Raw genomic sequence first — 24,003 nt, 5'->3', positions numbered from 1 at the left:
CCAGTGCTCCATTAACTAGTCCTTGGTCCACGTCAAGGTTACGTTTAAGCATTACTCTGCAATTTAAGGATAATTTTAACATCTTTTCTAAGCCTGCTGTGTTTGAGATTGATTTTTCTAAATTATTTAGGGCCTCATTACAACTCAGGCGGTAAGGGGTTTACGGCAGCGTTAACAGCGCCGACCCTTACCGCCTGATTACGAGGTCCCCTAGCGCCATGGTGCTTTTAACACCTGCTTTTAGCAGGTGTTAAAATCCATGGCGCTAAGGGACCATGGAGTTAATTACGCCACCGTAATTTACGGTGGCGTAATTAACGCCTTCCCCACTCCCATTATGCCCTATGGGGCAAAAATGGGAATGGGGAAGGGTAAATGGGGATTGGGGACTTACCGCCCCGCCTAGGTCGGAATGGGGCGGTAAGTCCGCCAACCACCATGGCGTAAACGTAGTTTACGCCATGGTGGTAAAGTCACGGCCCAGGCGGTAACTTACCGCCTGGGTCGTAATGAGGCCCTTAGTCTTGTTGTGGCTTGGTCACACATGGGTAGTGTCATACCATGTACATCTAGTTTGTCTGTGGCGCTAATTTCCATTATTGGTTGCATTTCTTTACTTAGCATGATTTCATTGAATTTGAAACAGCTTGCAAGAGTTGGCATTAAGGCCATACAATTGACATTTATGTGGGCTAATTGTTCCATAACATCTGTAGCACATGCATTATCGCCATAAAGTGTATTAATGTGCCGGGTTTTCAATGTTGCTTCTGCTTCTTTAGAAAGTATACCAACTCTCAAACTTTTTAAAATGTTGGCATAAGTTAGATCTGCAGATTGGCGCATGTTTTCTGTTAATTCTCTGTATTGGAAATGTTGCCAAAGGTTGACATTTCCAATGCTGCCAACAGTTTTACGGCAGAGTTTGTGCCCTAATGTTTTAAAAATAGATTCACCTTTTACTGGTGTTAATTGAAGCAGATCTCCAAAAGCAATAATGTGTTTTCCTGCAAAGAGCTCTTCATAGTCTGTTTTGAGTACTTCTTGTAATCTGAGGTGAATCAAAGCTAACATCAGGTTGGAGACCATGCTCACTTCATCTATTAGTAGCATTTTCATTTGTTTCAATACTCTGCGTAATTCCATTGCAGCTTCTGCGGAAAGTTTGTAATAGTCTAATTTGTTCTGGTGTTCTACTGGTAATAGTAGTAATCGGTGTAATGTAACACCACCTATGTTGTAGGCAGCTAAACCTGTGGGGGCAGTGACAACAGCTGACAGTTTGTTATTTGTCAATTGTTGAAGGAACTTACTAATGATTTTGATTAGGAATGTTTTGCCAGAACCAGCTTCACCACTGACGTACAGTAGTATAGGTTTATAATTATGGCAGGAACATCCTTTATTTTCATGTTTTACACCATGTGCAATTTGTTTTGTTACTTCTTGAAAAATGCTACTTTGCTCATTGTTTAGTTTTGATTGTAGTATAGTTAAGTCTTCCTTATCTTCATACTGACACATGGTGTTTTCTACTTCTATCATAGCAAATTCTGCCTCATTTGTTATTAGTGGTTCTCCCAGTGGTTCTTGGCTTCCTGTTACAGAAGGTTGACTACTTTCAGGAGTATCCTTATCTAGTTGGGCTTGGAGTTCTTCTTCATGTTGCTGTTCATTGTGCAACATTGTTTTGTACTGTGTAAAGTTTACATCAGTTATAGTGCTTTCATTTGCTTTGAAAGCATCCTCATATGAGTCATAGTTATCTAGTAATTGTTCTTCTTTTCTCCATGGTTTGAAGAGTTGTAGCAGGGACATGTAATATACTTCTTTATGTTGAGGAGTCTTCAATGACAATTTGATATGATTAATTAAATTTGGTTTAGTGAGTTTAACTAAGCTGCCTTCACAGTCTGTCACTCTATATTTACCTTTTTTTCATCAGGTTTCATATTATTTTTTTTATGTGTAGTTTTGGGCTATTTGGTATAGACACATGTTTTCCAAAGTATTACTTCTGTTTGGGTAGTATGTGTCCAATAAATTGTTTTTTGAAATGTCTTGGCTGTTGGGATCATGTTTGGCTATTGTTTCTATATCTTCATATGATTTTAGAACTATTTTTCTAGATTTAGCTGGACCAAGACTTAGCCATACTATATTTTCAGATTTACCATACAATGAAGTACCAGTTAAACGATCAGCTGCTTCATAAGATCCGCATTCTCTATGGGTGAGCATTTTTATGCCCAAGCTGTATAATTTCTGAGATACTGTTTTATCTGATGACAGGTCATTCCAGAGGTCTTGGAGCTCTGTCTTTTCTGCTTTAGTTAAGTATGCTGTGACATATCGTGCAACTGCAGTAGAATTGTCTGCAATGTACTGCACATCTATGTTTGCATTCCATAAGTGGGCAATGATTGCATTATAATCATTGATATATTTTTCTTCTTCTTTTCTTTTTATGTAATATGTATTTTTAGGTGACTTACCTTTAACACTATGTCTAACTGAAGACATGAGGTTGTTTACTTGACTTGTATTTGTAACTAGTCTAGGGAAACCAAATCGACATTTGGTGTAGTATTTGCCTTTGTTTTTGTATTTGCGATGACAATATTTTCCACATTTGTGACTTTGAAATTGTAAAATTTGTGCACGAAGATCACTATTTGTGGCTTCTGATGGAATTTCACAAGTGACATATTTTTCAATAAACTGTAAAACAGTGGCATCACTGTCTTGACCAAATTTAGGAGCATCTTTAATCCATAAAAGCATGTGGATATGTGGTGCTCCTCTGGCTTGGTATTCTTTTCTTCAAAAGAAGTGTTGCACTTCTTCAAGGGGTGGAACAGTTTTATTACAAATAAAATGTAGCATAGCAATGAAGCGATGGTGAAAATATCTTGAAATATTAACAGGATCCAAAGAACAAAGTTCTCCAGGTGTTAGAATATCTATGTTTGTTTTGTTTTTATTTGATATGCGTAGGAAATCATGTAAATCTTCCCATGCATATCCTGCACAACTTAATGTAACAAACCAAGTGGGTGGGCCAAGGTTTCTGATCATACAACGTACATCTCCATGACGTCGAAACCAGTACTCTTTAGTACCACGCATATTTGCTAATAGATTTGTAATATTTGATTGTAAAACCTCATCCTTTTGTTGCACTTTCTCTAATAATTGTGTAGCTGTCATATTTTGAAAGTGTGATCCTGATTTTAATATGTGTGCAACTCCGTAACATAAAGTTGCTAGTTCACTTTCAAAGAGTAGGTGGAATATGTATTCCACATTTTGTCTAAATCTGGGATCTTCAGAATACATCCGTAATGAGCGGTATTCTGAAGCTGATATTTGAATAGGTCTATCATCATACCTTCCTCCTTTGCCAGTAGGAAAGAGTAGAGGAAAAGCACATGCTTCTATACTTTTTTCCCATATACTGATTGGCGATCCTTTTGTTTGATGCATTTAGTAAGTTTCTAGTACATCTTGTATGGTGTCATTACAGTGCAAAGGATGAATTGTATAATGGTCTAAAGTATTTGATATTGTAGCAGGATCTAGTAGCTCAAATTGACCAGCTTCTTGTGTTTCTTGAATTATTTCAGTTGTATCTTTCAAGTTTTCTTCAATATTAATTTCTTTGTAATATTCATTATTCTCTTTAAGATATTGGAAGGCTTGTCTAACTTTATATAAATCTACCAGCTGTTGCCATATTTTTTTGTCTTTTGTAGGGACTCCATTTACTAATATAATTAAAGATTGCTGCATTGGATGTTGCACTCCTAGAGTATAAACATTTTCTTTTAGATTTAATGGTAAATAAACTACTTTTCCACGAATGCCTTTTACCAATTCAGAGGGAGGTAATTTTGCTGTTTTTGGTTGAAGGCATATTATTGCTTGAAATGGGTGTACTGTTTGAATTATGATGCTCTCATATAAATTAAGTTGTTGTAGAGGTTTTGGTACTGGGTATAAGTCCAAATTATTTGTGATAGAACGTGAAGGAGTTTGGTTGTTGTCAAGTTTTGTAGTGCAATAACTGCAAAGTATTAAGGGCTCAGTTATTTCATATTTGTTTTCTGCTAGAAGGTAGAGAGCTAATTCAAACCATTTAGAATCTTCATTGTCTTCTATTTTGTATGATAGGTCCACAGTTTTTGTGTTACTTTTATAAAAAATTCTACGGCAACATACACATACATGGTTTGGTACTTCAGCTGATGTACTTTTAAATTTTAGTATTTCTTTTTTGTATGTGTTTAGCAAAAGGTTGCCATGTGTAGAATTGTTGCTTAATTGGTTTAGAGCTATTTCATTCTGTAAATGGCTTTCACTTCCAAAATATTTTTTCTGGATATAGTGAATTTCTTCAAGTAGGTCTTTTGCTGTACCATGTAGAAGGATGTTATTTAAATTTGCAAGTGCTAAAGCAGGACTTTTAGCATAGTACAGTTTATAGACTAGATGTCTTATAGTTGAATGATGTGTTGATATCCTTTTGATATCATGGAAAGTGGTATTACAAGTAGGTCCTGTAATGCAGGCCAATGAATGTCCTTGTAGTCCTGTGTACTTGCGCACTGGACAGGTATCTATATTTTGCAGTAATTTAATTTTGATTTTGTATTTGCTTTTTACATATTTATTGAGGAATTGGTGTAAAGATTTGAAACATTGTTTGGGATGTTACACATTGACGTGCATGGCCATTTGTACACTAGACGTTCTGATTCAGTTGAATGGAGGGTTAATTCTACGTTTTCAGGGCATATTTTTGTAAGGAGTACTTCTTGTTCCATTATGGTATTATTCACTTTTTCATAACCTCGACCACTGCTATTTATGGCAATTGTATTTGTTTGCTTTTGTTTGTACGCTTCTTCATTAAAATATGGTTCTGTGCTCGTAGTGTGATTCCATTCACCTCCGCAGATACTTAAGAAGCTCTTTCTGTTGACATTTCGCTTATTGAGAAGTCTTTTTTGTAATTTAGTTATTAGTTTTGTTAGTGGTTTCATTTTGTTTAACAGTAAAATAAATACATTTCTTTTGAGAAGAATTGGACTGTCCATCAATGCTTCTAAGATTAATTTCCTACGATAGGTTTTAAGCTTTGAACCTGATTTCTCTCCTGTTTTTATAAGATTTTGAAGGACTTTGTGACGGTATATTTTGGCTAAAATACTTTTCTTGGTATGCTTACTTTGCACTATATTAAAATTTGAAGAAGTAGTTTTATCTGTACTGATAGCTGATTTTCTGTTAATTGTTTTTTGGTTTGTTTTACATTTTGATAGAGGAAGCAAAGTTGTTGTACTTGAAACTTCTTGTGTTTCACTAAATGATTGTATTAGCTGTTTTGTTTCAACTTTTTTTTACAAATTCTGCTAGAGATGGATGCTTATGTTGGACACCTTTATTTTCATTTGCTCTAATTTTGCGTTGCTTTCTACGGAGTTGTCTTTTGGTAGGCATTCTTTAGGGTCTGTTGAAAAAAATAAAGAAGATATGGGTTGGGGTGTTCTGGAATGTATGTGCTGTGTGCATGAGTGTTTGAGTAAGATGATAAAGATGTATGTAATGGTGTGTGATTGTGCATTGGGAACTAAAACTAGTAGGGATAGGTATTCTTGAATTTATGTGTTACTAAACTGGGGTTCAGATGACAAAAAAAAGTAAGCTAGTGGTGTGGAAAAGTACAAATAGTAAATCTAATGTATACAATTAAAACAGTTGTTTGTTCTATAATATGAAAATTGTAGTGGTTCAGTTGGCTAATTTGTGTGTCCAAAATTAGAAATTTGTGGGCCATTCTGGTTGTAAATCGCTGTTTAAGACATGGAAATTTTTGGACAAAATGGTACACAATCTCTATTTTAAGAAACCAAAATAGCTTGTATTAATGTTATGGTATATTTGATTAATAATATAAATATTATGGTGATATTTTACTTACTTTTATTTTTAAATTAACAGGTAACTTCTTAGTTTTTCTTTCTTCTTCGAATTCGGCTGCTTCTTTTCAGGAAACTGGTCTTCACTGCAACTGTAAAAGCTTCAAATTAGTAACTTTGTTTGTATATAGCACTGTTTTTAATTTAGATATTGATTTTTTTAATTGAAATCCTCAGTGCCTTCTGTAAAACCATTAAACTAATTTATTTACATAAGATACATTGCATCAGTTCAGTACATATGATATGTTCTTAATGAACAATTTGTATTGAATGACTAACTGTAGCAAAAATAAAATATTTTTACTATGTCTTGTGAAATTTATAATATATTAGTGAATATCATTATTTCTGTAAGTAAACTGTTCTAGGTAAAAGCGCCTCAATGTCATGTCTAATGTAAAGTAATTAAGTAAATAAATAAATAAAAACAAAAAATATGAAATTGTATAAGTATTTTTATAAAGGTTTAAACATAGATTGTGTTTGCATGCAATTTTGTTTGAATATATGTAGTCTATATATTTCATTTAAAAAAATGTTAGTTTAACATGATTTGAGTGTGTGTGTATAAAGAAAGTTAAAAGTATAAAGGTGTATAAGTGATAGTTGATTTTAGGAAATTGAAAAAAGTACAGTAAATTCATTTTACAGATTTTACAAGGTAAAAGTCTGTTTGAAAATGTGTTCATCTACCATAGCTCTCAACTCACACGCTTTTGGCGGGTGTCACACGCCTTGTAAAGGGCAGACTCACCCGCCAAGCCTCCTGCACGCCCATTCATTCCAATGGGCATCTCACCCGCCAAAAACAAAATCGGGTGATTTCACCCGCCTGTAAAACAAAAATGGTTGAGGCTATGTCATCTACTATACAGAAAATATGCATACCTGAAGTTTGTGTTCATGCATATGGATATGCATGTAGCTGCAAGTAGAAATCTTGAAGACTTGTACAGTATTTCTGGTAGATGCTGCTTGCCAATGATATGACACTTGTACTCAGAGAGATTCAGAGTACATTTGCAGTGCTGATCTATGATGATGCAGTTAGATGTAGAGGTCTTGAATGTGATTGGTGCATGGTCATGTGATTTTTGAGGTACATCCAATGAGGGAATGGCAGAGAGAGTGTAGTGGAAATGGTAGAAGGGCTGTTCATGTTACGATATGTCTGCGGACATGGCGGTAGTTCCCGGACATCGGGAGTTACATCCAGGGATTTTTGGGTTCAGAAGTCATGCAAATGAGAATAAGCACTGAAAGGGATTGGTCAGGAAAGTTTGGTGGGTGTGTTGTGCCAGGAGAGATTTTCTCAGATACTCTTTTTGCTGAGAGAACAAAAGATAGCTATGGCTGTGTGTTTCAGAAAACAGATTGTTTGGATTTTAGGAGATTTGTGGATACATTGGTTGAAGGTGCATGCAGAAAGCTGTGGAGTAGCTGTAGATCTTGGATTCCCACATGTGGAAGTACACTGGCATGGAGTACGTGGAATGAAGTGGTTGGACTTGCTACCTCTCTGTGCTACTTTGGAGACAGAGCAACATCCAGTTAGCATGTCCACCCCTAGACGGAACTGTGAAAGTTAGCATGTCCACCCCTAGACGGAACTGTGAAAGTTAGCATGTCCACACTTAGAAAGAACTGTGAAAGTTAGCATGTCCACACTTAGAAAGAACTGTGAAAGTTAGCATGTCCACTCTTAGAAAGAACTGTGAAAGTTAGCATGTCCACACTTAGAAAGAACTGTGAAAGTTAGCATGTCCACTCTTAGATAGAACTGTGAAAGTTAGCATGCCCACTCTTAGATAGAACTGTGAAAGTTAGCATGTCCACTCTTAGATAGAACTGTGAAAGTTAGCATGTCCACTCTTAGAAAGAACTGTGAAAGTTAGCATGTCCACCCCTAGACGGAATTGTGAAAGTTAGCATGTCCACTCTTAGAAAGAACTGTGAAAGTTAGCATGTCCACTCTTAGAAAGAACTGTGAAAGTTAGCATGTCCACCCCTAGACGGAATTGTGAAAGTTAGCATGCCCATACTTGAATAGAACTGTGAAGGTTGGCATGTCCACTCTTAGATAGAATTGTGAATGTTAGCATGCCCTCACTTGATGGGACTGTGAAGGTTGGCATGTCCACTCTTGGATGGAATTGTGAACGTTGGCATGTCCACTCTTGATGGAATTGTGAATATTGGCCTGCGCCGCATCTAGATGGAACTGTGAAGGTTAGCATGTGAAAGTTGCATTTAGAAAGTGTGCCCTACAGCCTCTCCATCAAGCTTAGAAATGTGCCCAATAGCCTCTGCGTGAATTTTAGAAATGTGCCCAATAGCCTCTCTGGTAAATTGAATTTAGAAGTGTGCCCAAGATCCTCTGTGAAAGTTTCATTTAGAAGTGTACCCAATAGCCTCTCCGTGAATTTTAGAAATGTGCCCAATAGCCTCTCTGGTAAATTGAATTTAGAAGTGTGCCCAATAGACACTCTGGAAAGCTGCATTTAGAAATGTACCCAATAAACACTCGGGAAAGTTGCATTTAGAAGTGTGCCCAATAACCTCGCTGTGAATTTAGTAGTGTTCCCAATAACCACTCTGTGAAAGTTGCATTTAGAAGTGTGCCCAATAACCCCTCTGTGAAATTTAGAGGTGTACCCATTAGCCTCCATGAGAGCTACATCTAGAAGTGTGCCCAATAGCCACTCTGTGAAAATTGCATTTAGAAGTGTGCCCAATAGACATTCTGGAAAGTTGCATTTGAAATGTACCCAATAGACTCCCTGGAAAGTTGCATTTAGAAGTGTGCCCAATAACCCCTCTGTGAAATTTAGAAGTGTACCCATTAGCCTCTGCGAGAGTTACATTTAGAAGTGTGACCAATAGCCACTCTGTGAAAATTGCATTTAGAAGTGTGCCCAATAGACATTCTGGAAAGTTGCATTTGAAATGTACCCAATAGACACTCTGGAAAGTTGCATTTAGAAGTGTGCCCAATAACCTCGCTATGAATTTAGTAGTGTTCCCAATAACCACTCGCTGAAAGTTGCATTTAGAAGTGTGCCCAATAACCCTCTGTGAAATTTAGAAGTGTACCCATTAGCCTCTGTAAGAGTTACATTTAGAAGTGTGCCCAATAGCCTGGTAAATTGAATTTAGAAGTGTTCCCAATAGCCTCGCTGGAAAATTGAATTTAGAAGTATTCCCAATAGCCTCGCTGAAAATGGATCTTAATAGTGCGCCCAGTAGCCTCTCTGTGGAAAACTGAATTTAGATATGGGCCCAATATCCTCTGTGAAAGCCGCATTTGAAGTGTGCCCATTAGCCACGCTGTGAAAGCTGCATTTAGAAGTGCTACCAATAGCATCTGTGAAAGTTGATTATAGAAGTGTATCCAATAGACACTCTGGAAAGTTGCATTTAGAAGTTCGCCCAATAACCTCTCTGGAAAATTGAATTTAGAAATGTGCCCAGTAGAGGCCCTGCGAAAATTGCATTTAGAAGTGTACCCAATAACTTCTGCGAGAATTACACTTAGAAGTGTGCCCAGTAGCCTCGCTGATAAAGTGAATTTAGAAATGTTCCCTATAGCCTCTGTATGGAAAATTGTACTTAAAAGTTTGCCTAGTTGCCTCTCTGTGGAAAATAGAACTTAGAAGTTCGCCCAGTACCCTATCTGGGAAAGTTGCATTTAGAAGTTTGCACACTGAAAGAGCATATAACCAGTCATACCACACCCCACGCTTACTCTCTCCTTTACATCACCACTCAACTAGAACACAGAGATACTATGACACCATTCGGTATAACTGTTCTCATACGAACATCCGCCGCTTACTCCACATCATTCTATGTAAACACTGCTGGTCTCACACCCTCAGCCAGGCGTTTTCCCCAGGCCTAACGCAGCCACATCCGTTCCGGATTAATCCTGCCAGAACGAACACATTCTCCTGATCTCTCAACCACCACACCTACCGATAAGAATCAGCTATTACACGCGTACCGCACGAGCTGCACACATATCCGGTGCACACACGCACCTTTTTGTCTCTCCCTACTCTCTCTACTGATCTGAACTTCGGTTCCCAAGGGCGTTCAACCTACCAGCGCCTTCAGACCATACCAATGGTATATAAGGCGCTATATAAGTGCAAAATAACAATAACAATAACAATAACAATAACATAATTGTAATTCATTGTGGAGGGAACAGTTTAGGACATGTGACTGGAATTTTTTTGCAATTTGCTATGAAAGAAGGACTGAGGAAGGTTATGGACATGTTTCCTAATTCTCAAGTGATATTTTCACGGATTGCGCAGAGACAAATGTGGCTTCGTTCTTCTTCATTTGGTCCACAAATGGAAAAAGCAAGGCGCAATGTTAATAAGGCTGTTTGTGGCTTTCTAAGAGATTTTGCCATGTCTTCTTTTCACAATGAAAATATTATGTTTTGTAGTACATACATTTTTCGCAGAGATGGAGTCCATCTTACTTATGCTGGCAATCAGATTTTTCTGAGAAATGTACAAAATGCATTGCGACCTTTTTTGGAATTACAACAACGATTTTGAAGTAGATGTTAAGCATTTACAATTTGTGACTTACAAACACCACCCAAAGGCTCTTTTCAGAGCCACCACTTCTTTCCAGAGAAAATTACAATGTTTGTGATGGAGTAGCAACCCAATTTTTTTAATGTTCGTGAACTGTCCGCAGACTTCTAAAAAATACAAAGAGCCCTGCTTCATTTATTTTCACTTCTATTTTTTAACTGGGAAAGGCGGCTCTGAAAAGAGCCTTATTTTTTTTTGATTTTTGTAATTTTGTATTTTTTTGGTTTTTCAGACACGACACACTAGGAGAGGAGGGTAAAGAAGGGTAAAGGGGGGGACACCAACCACAGGGATAAGAAAGGGCGAGCTGAGAGAGGAAGATGTAAAGTGGGTTTTATTTGGGTAGTGAGCAGGTCTTCTCGTGCTCTGAGACCATAGTCTCAAAAGCACTCCGAAGTCGCTGCCCCCTGCAGAGTACTGTGTCACAGTACATACGTACAACTGTGACCCTCGAAAGGTAAGGGTCATTAGCATCCTGTATGGCCTGTGAGGCAGCTTGAGAAAGATGCTGTCCCACAGAGGTGGTCCTTGTGGTGTCAGGATCAGAAACAGAGGATGAAGTAGAGGAAATCAACCTGCTACGTTCTTCGCAAGGTACATCCCTGCGAATAGCCCCAGAGTGAAATGACCTCAGGTGTCACTTCATAGTAGTGGTCCCAAAGCTGTAGTTACCGTGCTTCCCGCGACTGAGTATCATTTTGCACTCATTGCAGGTAACATGGTTCGCACGAGCCTTAGGACCATTCCCATGAATGGAAAATAACCGCCACACCCAAGACTCACGCCTAGTGCGGGTAGTAGGGATTTCCTCTACCTCATTCTCATCATCCTCTTCTTCCTCCTCCGCATCTTCAGTCCTGTTCCCCTCTTCAGTCCCTTGGGGAGGTGGTGGTGGTGGAGGGGGTGGTGGTGGTGCTGAAGCAGGTGCAGCACCAAGTGGCAGTTCAGCAGCCAAGGATGTCATGTCGATGATGGTGTAGTCTGCAGGTGGCAGCAAAAATCATTGTGTTCTGAAGAATAGCCAGAAACACAATGGGAATAAGCTCTTGGGCGTGGTCTTTTATAGGGGTGCTTGTGCGCGGTCCGCGGACATGCGCGCCGCGGACATGCGCACTCTGCGCGGACAGATCGAACACAAAAAAAGGATCGGAAAGTTTCAAAAGGTATAGAGAAACTCAAGATTACTATGTGGGACTTGTGGCATGGTGAGATTTTATTGAAAAATATTATGGATTAACTGAAAATGTACTTTTAAATTGTTCGGGGACACGAACAGTGTCCGCATTTCAGGACACACGATGAGCGTGGGCGCGGTCATATGATCTGTTTGCGAACTACTCTGCGAAGGAAGCGCCTGTCCGCAGGACATAAAGTGCACAGAGATTGGTTAGCGCATGCGCATTGATGTCCTACGGACACTGTTCGGGTTCTGAAGCAATTAAAAGTGCATCACACATGAAACGAACATTTCAGGACACCGCGTGTGTTCTTAGAACAGTTTAAACTTGGTAGCGAAAAGTAAGGACAGATATAGTGTTCTTCAGGACACGTGTAATTTAGTTTATGTACGAACATTTTAGGACACCAATTGTGTTCTTAGAACACTTTCAATTGGGTAGCGAACACTACGAACAGTTGTACTGTTGTTCAGGACACATCATTTTCATTTATTTACGAACATTTCAGGACACCAATTGTGTTCTTAGGACAGTTTTAAATTGATAGCGAAAATTACTGACAGATATAGGTTTCTTTAGAACACTTTAATTTTTGTTTCTTTATGAACATTTCAGGACACTACGAATGTTCTTAGAACATTTTGAACTTGCATGAGAACATTACGGACAGATGTACAGGCCGATTCATGGAATAAATGTGCGCCGAAAATCCCGGCGCAGAGGGGCCAAAACGTGCGCTGCGCCGAAAATTAGCGAAAAGCGCAGGGAAACCAGCGCACGTCGATTCATGGAAGTCCGTGCGCAAGAAAAGCAGAGGACGTGCGCTGAAAAAGCGCGCGGCGCAGGCCGGCGCACAGGTCAACCAACGTCGTGCGCCACGGCCACTGCGCTATCACTCCGAGCGCAGCGCACAGCTCTAAAGTAGGCGGAACACAGGGCGGGACACTCGGAATGGGGAATAAAATGGGGCACAACACTCGGAATGGGGAAGAATGTGGGCGGCACAGGGAAAGTTTAGGAGGCAAGTGCGCGGAACGCCCACACGCTCGCATACAACACATATTCATGGAATAGAATAGGGCAAAAAAGCGCACGCTCAAAGCAGCGCACAGGCACAAACAGGCACAAACACGACCGCCACAAGAAAGCAGGCGGTAGCGTCTCTGCGCCTGCAAGAAATGTGCGCTAAAAGGTGCGCCAACAAATAGCACCTATATACAGACATGATCAATGTCCAATACTGTGGCCCTCCAGGACAAATGACGTACAAAGGGGTACCCACAAACACAGACACGCGCTGAGAGAAAAAATAAACGTGTGCGTGTATACCGGGGTGCGCGGGAAGTTGCACACGCGATATGGCCGGGTACGTGGATTTCAGGGGTGCGCGGGAAGTTCCACACGCGATTAGTCAGGGTACGTGGATTGCAGGGGTGCGCGGGAAGTTGCACACGCGATATGGCCGGGTACGTGGATTTCAGGGGTGCGCGGGAAGTTCCACACGCGATTAGTCAGGGTACGTAGATTGCAGGGGTGCGCGGGAAGTTCCACACGCGATATGGCCGGGTACGTGGATTTCAGGGGTGCGCGGGAAGTTCCACACGCGATTAGTCAGGGTACGTGGATTGCAGGGGTGCGCGGGAAGTTGCACACGCGATATGGCCGGGTACGTGGATTTCAGGGGTGCGCGGGAAGTTCCACACGCGATTAGTCAGGGTACGTGGATTGCAGGGGTGCGCGGGAAGTTGCACACGCGATATGGCCGGGTACGTGGATTTCAGGGGTGCGCGGGAAGTTCCACACGCGATTAGTCAGGGTACGTGGATTGCAGGGGTGCGCGGGAAGTTCCACACGCGATATGGCCGGGTACGTGGATTTCAGGGGAGCGCGGGACGTTCCACACGCGATTAGTCAGGGTACGTGGATTGCAGGGGTGCGCGGGAAGTTGCACACGCGATATGGCCGGGTACGTGGATTCCAGGGGTGCGCGGGAAGTTCCACACGCGATTAGTCAGGGTACGTGGATTGCAGGGGTGCGCGGGAAGTTGCACACGCGATATGGCCGGGTACGTGGATTTCAGGGGTGCGCGGGAAGTTCCACACGCGATATGGCAGGGTACGTGGATTGCAGGGGTGCGCGGGAAGTTCCACACGCGATATGGCCGGGTACGTGGATTTCAGGGGTGCGCGGGAAGTTCCACACGCGATATGGCCGGGTACGTGGATTTCAGGGGTGCGCGGGAAGTTCCACACGCGATTAGTCAGGGTACGTGGATTTCATGGGTGCGCGGGAAGTTCCACACGCGATATGGCCGGGTACGTGGATTTCAGGGGTGCGCGGGAAGTTCCACACGCGAATTGGCTGTGTGCTCCCAGGCATTACCTGTACACCCTCCACGGCCCCTGCAGGCAGCACACACCACAGGGAACTACCCTGCACACCTGCTCATGTCTCCCACCACCCCCACCCCCCATCCACCAGGGACACCCTCCACCAGGCCCCCACCCATGTCTCCCACCACCCCCACCCCCCATCCACCAGGGACACCCTCCACCAGGCCCCCACCCATGTCTCCCACCACCCCCAGCACTGTGGGGAACCTGCCAGCAGGCCCCCACCCATGTCCAACCCATGTCTCCCACCACCCCCACCCCCCATCCACCAGGGGCACCCTCCACCATGCCCCCACCCATGTCTCCCACCACCCCCACCCCCCATCCACCAGGGACACCCTCCACCAGGCCCCCACCCATGTCTCCCACCACCCCCAGCACTGTGGGGAACCTGCCAGCAGGCCCCCACCCATGTCCCCCTGGCCCCAGGTCCTGACGATACACAATCATGGCAGTAATGGCCAGCATACCCAGCACAAACACCCAGGCAAGGATTGCATGCACCCACATAGTGAATGCAATCACATGACACAACCCCAAAGGCAAGTATGCAAAAGAACACATGTCCGTCACACACACATACACAATGGGTGCAAGTGAATGTCAAAACCCATATCATGACATGTAAGAAACCAAAGAGAAAATAACACAAGTGTAAGAAAATATAAAAATGTATTAAAAACAAAAAATAAGTAAACTAATAAAACATACAACTATGTGGCAAAGTAAATAAAAGGTCCATGTCCGAGAACAAAAATGATAAACCAAAAAACAAAGGATTAAAAAATAAATAGAATTTGTCCAAAGCAAAACCATGTAGTAGGAAATCAAAGAAAAACCATTACGTCATGGTGTAAACAATAAGAAAATAAAAAAATGTATCTCCCAAAAAATAACAATATATACAGGAATGTTCCAGGGTCCATGAGCCCAAAACCACAAATGAAACCTAATACTAACTAATAAAAAAAATATGTACAAAAAAGTGGCCATTGTCCGAGCGGTCCAAAATAATAAAAATAAATAAAGGAAACCTAGCACTAACTAACTAAAAAACTATATACAAAGGCAGCGGGCAAGTCCTGCGGCTCACTTGGTGATGCTGGCCAGGGCATCCTCGAACTCCATGTCAATGTCCTGGAGGCGGGACTCTGTCCTGGCCCCGAGGTCTCGCAGGGACAACCCCATATGCTCACCAAAATCCCTGCGAGCCTCCTCGAGGCACTCAGCCCGCCTCAATGCCCGACGCATGGAGATCTCCGCCCTGGCCATGGCGAGCCGCTCCTCTTCCGCCCGCTGCCGCTCCGCACCTATCCGCTGGCCAAACTCCTCCCACACGGAACACACCGCCATGCCAGGGTTGCCCTGCCCTCCGGCCGATGCCTGCCCCTCTGATCTTGATGGCCCTGAGCCATGATGCCTCCCACGTCGAGCCCGCTGCTGCCTCCGACGCCACTGCCTCTGCCAGCACGACGGCATCCAGGCTGATGGTAACCACCGACGCCGTCGTGCACGTGCCCTGCCCGATGATGCCGGCACATCTTCCATCTGCTGGGGTCCACTTGCTGTGTTGTCCACCCCTGCTGGACCTCCGACTCCCAACTGTGGCAGGGATGGGATCCCCACCGAGCTGGCTGCATTGGTCGGGGCAGGTCCACAGGGGGCCATGGTGGCATCTGGGCCGGAAGACGGCAAGGAGAACGACCGGTGGATAGCCTGCACAGAGGAGGAGAGGGCCGTCAGATTGGCCAACACATGCAGGAACCCCCCGAACATGGCCGATCCCAATTGGGCCACGTCGGCACGGTGCACTTCGTGATGACGTGCGTGCTCCTCCCGGGAAGCACGCACGGCATCACGAATCACAGCCGTGCGCATCGCGACCCCAATCAGGACCTGCTCCACGCGGCCAGGGGTTCCCACGTCCGCAGGTGGAGGGGAGTCAGTTGACATGGACATCCCCTCTACCTGTGGACGGGCCTGGGACGGGGCATCCCTGCTGGTGCATGGTGGTGCACTCACAGGGTCAGGGACAGCGACATGCACAGGCCCCTCCACGGTGACCTGTGCTGCCTCCTGCCCCTGGCCCTGGACTGCACCACTTGCACCAGCAGGGATGCTCCCACCAGGCCCCATGTGTGCACCAGTGTCGGCCTCCTCCTCCTCTGTGCAAACCACCAACCTGGATGGCTCCTCACCGTCTCCCGCCGTAGCAGGCCCCTGTGGGGGCTCACCCACCCCTTCCGCTGCAGCCGTGGGGGCATCCCCGCCGCCTAGCTCCACAGCGCCGTCTCCGCCCTCTTCTTCACTAGCCGCTGCGTAGAGGGAGACAAAGGACACAAGCATCAGGCTACTGTACAATGGTCCCCTAGACAGGAAGCAATAGCAGATGAGCACCACTGTCAAAGTACACTTCCATCATGTCCCTCCACAACACATGGGTCAGTCCAGGCAAAACACACACAGTAACAGGCATGGTGCATGCCATGCACATTTCCATGCATGTCCAATTGACTCTTGAAACATTCAATGATATGTAACTCACATGCATCATGGCTCATGCATATCACATGCACACACTTCACCTCAGTCACATCCATCTGGCCCCAAACACACCGAACACAGGCGAAACAAGGGTAAGTTGGGTGCGTCACTGAATCTGTGCATTGTCACACACATGTGTCATGCATCCATGGCATGCACAAGTCACAGACACGCAGGTCAGGCACACAGACATGGCTACCATATATGTACCTGGCATCAGCACCCATCCTTCACCCCCATCCATGTCCAGGTACAGAGACTGGCATGCTCTCATGTCCTAAATCTGCATAGGGCTCCCCATGCCGCATTTCAACACATGCAATAACCATGTGGGTCACACATCACTGGTCGCACATGCATTACCATGATGTCCCTGCACACATACATGCATACATGGCCCATGGCACACATACAGGCAAGTATCATAGAACCAGCACACCGCAACATGCCCTGTCTCACACAGTAATGCTTGCACACTTACCGCTCAACTCCAGACGGGCCTCCCTCTCAAGGACCTGGGCGTGGAGCGCTGGGCGTACGCGTTCCAGGACCCTCTTCTGGATGGAACTCATGCGGCCCCGGCCCCCCTCCACGAGGCGCCGGGCCTTCACAAGGGTCCTGGACCTCAAGTCCTCCCAGCGCTTCTTGATCTTCTGGACGTTGCGTGTTGCCACCCCCTCCGCGTTGATGGCAACCACACAGTCGGCCCAGATCCTCTCCCGTCCTTCCTTGCTGGCGCGGGACGATCCAAAGAGGGCATCATACTGCCCCAGGACATGCTCCACCAGGACACCAACTTCGGTGGCAGTGAAGCTGGTGCCCCTCTGCCCCTCTGGCCTGGGGTTGCCACTGGTGCCAGATGTGGAAGTGCCCGACATGGCAACCCCAGAGGCAGGTGTGGGTGGGCAACTGGGTCCTGGGGCTGGGCTGTGGAGCGATGTAATCCCAGTTGGGAGTCTTCAGTTCCAGCAGGGGTGGACACAGCAACTGGACCCCTGCAGATGGCTGATGTGCAGGCACCAAATGGCAGGGCACGGTGGCAGCAGGCAGGCAGGCAGGCAGCAGCAGATAGCACGTGGGAGGCTGCTCAGGGCACTGGGGGGGCAGTAACTCGGCCTTCTGGGCAGGAGCGTGGTGTTCCGTGTGTTTTCGGGTGGCCAGCTTGATACGGAGTGATTTGGCACGTGAAATTCCTGCACGTCAGCGTGAAATCCGAGGAAAGGCCCTTAGCGCGTAAGTGCGTCAGCACGCATACGCGATTCTATTGGACCAGAGTCCCTCAGCGCGTAAGCGCATCTGACGTGATCCGCACGGGCGTTCCCCACTCAGCACGTGATGACGGAGCACACGTGGAAATACTGCACGTCAGAGTGTCATCGCGTGTAATTGGCCAAAAGTGCGCGTACACGCCATTGGCCTATGTACGTGTATTTCATAGCGTGTAATTGGCCAAAAGTGCGCGTACACGCCATTGGCCTATGTACGTGTATTTCAGGGGTGCGCGGGCACTTACACACGCAAGTACGTCAGCGCACCTGTATGCCTGCTGCGTGGGAATTTCCACACGCTATTGGAGTGGGAACTAGATTCCAGGGGTGCGAGGGTCACACGCTCGCCTAGAACACGCGCAAAGCATTAATTTGCGCACTTTCCAATAAACAAGCCAGATGCCAGGATGAACATACCGTTCCTAGCAGCAGTGGCAGTGGGCTACCAAAGGAGGAGGAGGAGGAGAGTCAGGGCCAGAATATTCACACCCAGAACCAGCCTATTCGGGATGCCTGATGACCAGGTGTATGGGAGGTACAGGTTTCCAGCACACATCATACTGGACCTGGTCAGTGAGTGGGAGGATGACCTCACATCACCCACCCTGTGCTCCCAAGCACTCAGCCCCCTGCAGAAGGTCCTGAATGTACTGCACTTCTTGGCCACTGGATCCTTTCAGCGGACAAGTGCCATAGTGGGTGGTGTGTCACAGGCCACGCAGTCACGCTGCCTACACCAGGTCTTGAACATCATCACTGCACGGCCATCAGTCCGCAGGCACATATATCTCCCCAGGACTCATGCAGAAAGGCGGACGTGCATCCAGGAATTCTATGGTGTGGCTCAATTCCCCAAAGTGCTTGGTGCAATTGACTGCACACATGTGGCTCTACGTCCACCCAGGGCAACAGAGCACATCTATAGAAACCGCAAGCACTGGCATTCCATCAACGTGCAAGTTGTATGCAATGCCAAGGGAATAATCACATCAGTATATGCCAACTATCCCGGGTCCACCCACGACAGCTTCATCTACAGAATGTCTACCCTATGCCGGGACCTAGAGGCTGGCCAGCATGGAGATACATGGCTGCTTGGTGAGCATGAATGCCACTGCACATGCATGCATGTCAGATACTGGGTCATGACACAACACCACTAATGATACCCATCACCACCTCCGCAGGGGACAGTGCCTACCCTATCAGCCCCCACATGATGACCCCAATCCGGAACCCCACCACGCCACCCGAGGTAAGGTACAACACAGCCCACATTGCAACAAGGGGCATAGTGGAGCGCACATTCGGAGTGCTGAAGTCACGCTTTCGCTCCCTTGACCGTTCTGGCGGGCAGCTGTTATATGCTCCCCGAATAGTGTGCAGGATCATAGTGGCAGCATGTGTCCTGCACAACGTTGCAACACGCCGGGGCCTGCCCGTGGACATGGTGGTGCCCCCACATCCACAACCACATGCACGCCCGCTGCGCATGGGAGGGGAAAGGGCACGGGGGGAGGCAGCCCGTACGCAACTGGTGGCCAACTTCTTCACCTAGGAATCACAGTGCTGGCTAGTGCACACTGCTCTGGCACATACCATCTGACAATCAATGATGACACTACCTGACAATGTCACAAAATTACTTGACAATAAACTGTCAGATACACATCAGCCTGAGATTGTTAACATGGAAGTGTCACTATGTGTGCACCCCTACCTACACATACACCAGCAATGCATCACAACGAAAAGACACAACTCCATCAATCAAATATGCATTGCCACAGGCGATTCACTACATGACAACATTGCCATGTCACCCATTCCCTTCACAGTCCCGCCACTGAGGACACCATGTCATGGTATGTGAGAGCAAACAAACTGGCCATCACAACATGACACCGGTGTCACAAATAGCAGTGCCCCAAATGGTACATAGCTGCACTTGAACAGCTAACCGCGCTGGAGCCACTACTACACACCTGTGTAAGAGTAATTTCAATCAAATTACACACCAACCCACCCTGAAGCCCACCCAAACAAGACACAATGCATGTAATCAATGGTAGTCTCAATACCTGATTCTGCTGGTATGTCCTCACCGTCCAGATGTACAGTGATGGCGCCACGCAAAAGTGTCAGTGCACATCTACCGACATGTAGTCTGACTCCAGAGAGTATGCCCGTGTGAAATACCTGCAAAACATGAGCAACATATGTAAGTAGAGGCACATATCAAACCATCATACATAGTTAGGTGCAACAACAATGTACACTATGAATGTCTACACAGTATTGACTATGGACTGGCCAACAGCTCATGGGAGTCCAATGTCACCGTGTAATTTGCTGTCACTTGGGCACACCCTTTGCAAGCCCATGGAAACGGAAGCAGGAGGGGTGTGGATGTCTGGTACCCAAGCATCGAAACCAAACTCAGGACAAGCCTGCATGTGCCCAGCCACAATACAGTGTATGCCCAGGTACCCACACAAGGCAACACTCTTGAAAAAGAAAAAAAAAATGAGAAAAAATGGCCATGAAAGGGCCGGCGGGGGGGGGGCCACCTATGAGGTCCGAGGACAGGATGCACGCCACAATCCACCTGTGTGGATCATGGGAAAATAAAACACCCCATAGGCTCGTGGCCCACACGGCTACTCTGTTGTGGGAGATGAGTCGCTATCGCTCTGGCCAGACCCTGCAGCTGACTCAGGAGGTGGGGGAGCTGCCTCAGAAGATGGTGTGACAATGGGAGGCAGCCCACGCAAAGCACGAGTTTGCTCCTCCATGGCTTCAAGCAGGCGGGTCTGGTAGTTCTGGTTCTGGGTTATAATCATGCGGAGGTCCCCATGCAGTAACTTCCGGGATGACCTGACCTCCGCACGAGTTGCCTGCATCTCGGCCGAGAGCGTCCGTGTCAGACGCTCCAGCTGCTCCTCTGTCCTTCTATGGGATGAAGCCTCAAGCTCTAACAGGGTCGACCTGAGGTGATGGAATTCTTCCCTCAGGCCTTCCCTGTGGCGCTGGGACTCCATGGAAAGTGATTCCCGCAGAGTCGCCAGTGCCGCCCGCCTGTCCATGTTGGACGCCAACATGTCCTCCCTGTGTGCCTGGCAGATGGACTCTGTAGCCTGCTCCAGTCGCTCCATCAGCCTTTCTGGGGGGACAATGGAAGTGGCCACCCTATCCATGGCCTGTGCAATCATCTCGGATGATGCTGCCTGTTGGGTGGCCATACCGTAGATGGATTGCTCCCAAGCGGTATTGCCAGGTGGCATACGGCCACCACGTTGACGGGCACCACACCTGCCTGGGGCAAGGCGGACTGCGCCTTGCTGTGCCGGCAAGGCCTCAGGCTGCAGGACTGCATTCCCTCTCTGATCTGCAGCCCCAGGAACAGGATCAGAGATTGTGTGGTGTGGCCCTGCATCCGTAACCACCGGAGGCTGAGCTGCCGACACTGACATCCCCATTGAGGGCAATGGCCCGGCTGCAGGTGGGTCGGACAGAGGAGATTCTCTCCCAAGAACACTCACCTGCGACTGCACATAGGTGTCATCCTCCGAGTCTACACCTGAATACTGCTCGGGGGAGGAACCCCCAGAGACACCCCTCGACAGCACGACCTGCAGCACTTGTGGGTTTTCACCCACAAACACACCACGTCCCTCACTTGTTGCCCTCCTGGGACGGCTCAACCACCACATCCCCAGCATCAACAAGTGCTTCGTCCCTTGCAAAGACATGAAAGAGAAAAATGGAAACAGGCATTAGCACCATGGCATACAACAAGTGCTGATGAACAACAGAGGCAGTAGTTCTACGACACATGTCCCACATGACTGGGAGACCTCCTATGCATTCACCATCACTGGGTCTGTAGGGGAGGCTCAGGGCATACAATGTACAGATTGGAGAGCAACGCCTGCTCACCATGCTGCCTAGCACTGCCATCACACATTGGCCGGTGATTGCCATGTCAAAGGCACATGCCATCACACACATGGCATGTGACATAGCCACCAAGTGAAGAGGGAGAGGAGGGCAACTTTTTAGGATTTCAACCACTCTGGTCCTGACATTGCATCATCACATCAATAAGTTAACATGTTGTACATGGATCTGCTAGTCCCAACTGGCCACGATGCACAGTGCCTTGTCTACATCAACAAAATGCAGTAAACAATGAGATTCCACCTCCCCATCACCTGTAAAGGAATCATATAGCATTCGTGAAGCACCGGTCCAGAAATGTATGAAGGTACAGCGGAGCACTGAGGGGTGGTGGGGCAGAAGGGGATGCCAGTCAACAATCCTACTGGTGCTGGTGTCATTCATGTCACGCAAGTGCAGGGGTGGGTGGCACAATGAAGTGCAAGGGGAAGTGGCGGCTGGAAGTGCTGTACAAGGTAAGTAGGACTTAACGTCAAGGGCAGATGGTGTTAGGCGCAGACAAGTGCTGGGGGGGGGTGGCCTATAGGGGTACAGAGACAATCATGCAGTGCTGTGGGCTCGGAGGGGACAGGGGAGGTACACACTGCATCTGGCTCGGCAAGGTCCTTGCAGATTTCTATGTGTCCTGCAGAGTTGTCACATGCCGCAGATATGTGCCCTTGGATTGGGGATCTCATCTTGGTGAAAAGGGTGAGGCGCTATTGCCTTTGGAGCATGTGGCAGGCCAGTTTGCCAGAGGATGAGCATGATGCAGGACATTCCCTCTCCGCCACCCGGCACCTGTGGTTTGGGTTCACAAGATCCGAGTCATGCCAGGACTCTGCATTGGCATGGGGCTTCAGACAGGTGGTCATGACCGTGGCAAAGACATCCAGTGTACCTGACATAGAGTGGAGCATGGAGTGGGCCCTGTCAGGATGGGAGTGAGCCTAAGGGGGAGCTGGATGGGGGGGAGATTTTGGCAGCATAAGCCTCGACTGACACACACTTCATGGGTTGGAATACCAAGAAGGTGTGTGACAGTGGTGAGGGTGGCTTTGCCTGTGGGGTGGTGAGGGTGAGCTGGGAGGAGAGGAGAATGTGATCACTCCAGGAGAGAGGAGTGCAGAGATGGACGGAGAGGGGAAAGTCAGATGAGATCAGAGCATCAAGAGTGTGCCCTGCAGAATGAGTAGGGACAGACGGGAGTCTAGAGGGTGAGAGGGAGTTGCTGAGGTCACAGAAAGGTCACGTGGGGGGGTCAACAAGCATGCAGGTGGATGCGTACAGCACCAAGGAAGAGGATTTCTGTGGTTGGGGACATGAGTGAGGAGGAGAGGTGAGGACACTCAGAAAGGAAGTAGTACATTTGACCAGTTTTCCCAGACACAGTACGCACAGTTTGTGAATGTCAAGGTGTGGTAGAGAGAGACGTCACACAAGCCATTCCAGAGTGGAGTAGGTCTAAGTAGGAGTGACAGTGGCAGGAATACCCTCAGGGAAGCCAAGGGCACACCCCCCCTGCACAGTAGTGGCGGGCCAAGGAGAGGATCTCCTGAACATCAGGTAGGAGTGTGTGAAGGATGCAGACAGAGCTGGCCGTCAGACATGTTTCCATGAGACCAAGGATGTCAAGGTGCATAACCTCATGTAAGTGACAGATATCGGAGGAATGCCTGATGCAGCCGCAGTGAAAGGAGTGTAATTGTGGAGGAGGTTGACAGCCTTGTAGGACTTACGGGGAGTGCTAGAGATCAGAGGTGCAGCATGTGTAGGAGTTGGAGTGGGAGGCGGAGAAGGATCATGGGAGGGTGCAGGGAGGCAGTGCAGGATTGATGAGGAGAGAGGAGGGGGGACAGCAGGAGAGGAAAGGAAGTTGATGAGATGTGGGTAGCATTTCTCAAGGAGAATGAGGTTGGCCTAAGGGCCTTGGACTGAGATGCTCCCATTACCATACACATCAATTGTGGCCTCTGAGGATTGGAAGGAGGCCAGGAGTACACCCCAACGGGTCCCACCATTGATGGTGGAAGAGGAGCAAGGAGAGAGGACAGGGACCATGTGAAGGGTCTATGGGACA

The sequence above is a fragment of the Ambystoma mexicanum genome, chromosome 9, assembly GCF_040938575.1.
Source record: "Ambystoma mexicanum isolate Mex_15411 chromosome 9, UKY_AmexF1_1, whole genome shotgun sequence".
Taxonomy (NCBI): Eukaryota; Metazoa; Chordata; class Amphibia; order Caudata; family Ambystomatidae; genus Ambystoma; species Ambystoma mexicanum.
The sequence above is the reverse complement of the archived record's forward strand: the minus strand, read 5'-3'. Positions refer to the sequence as shown.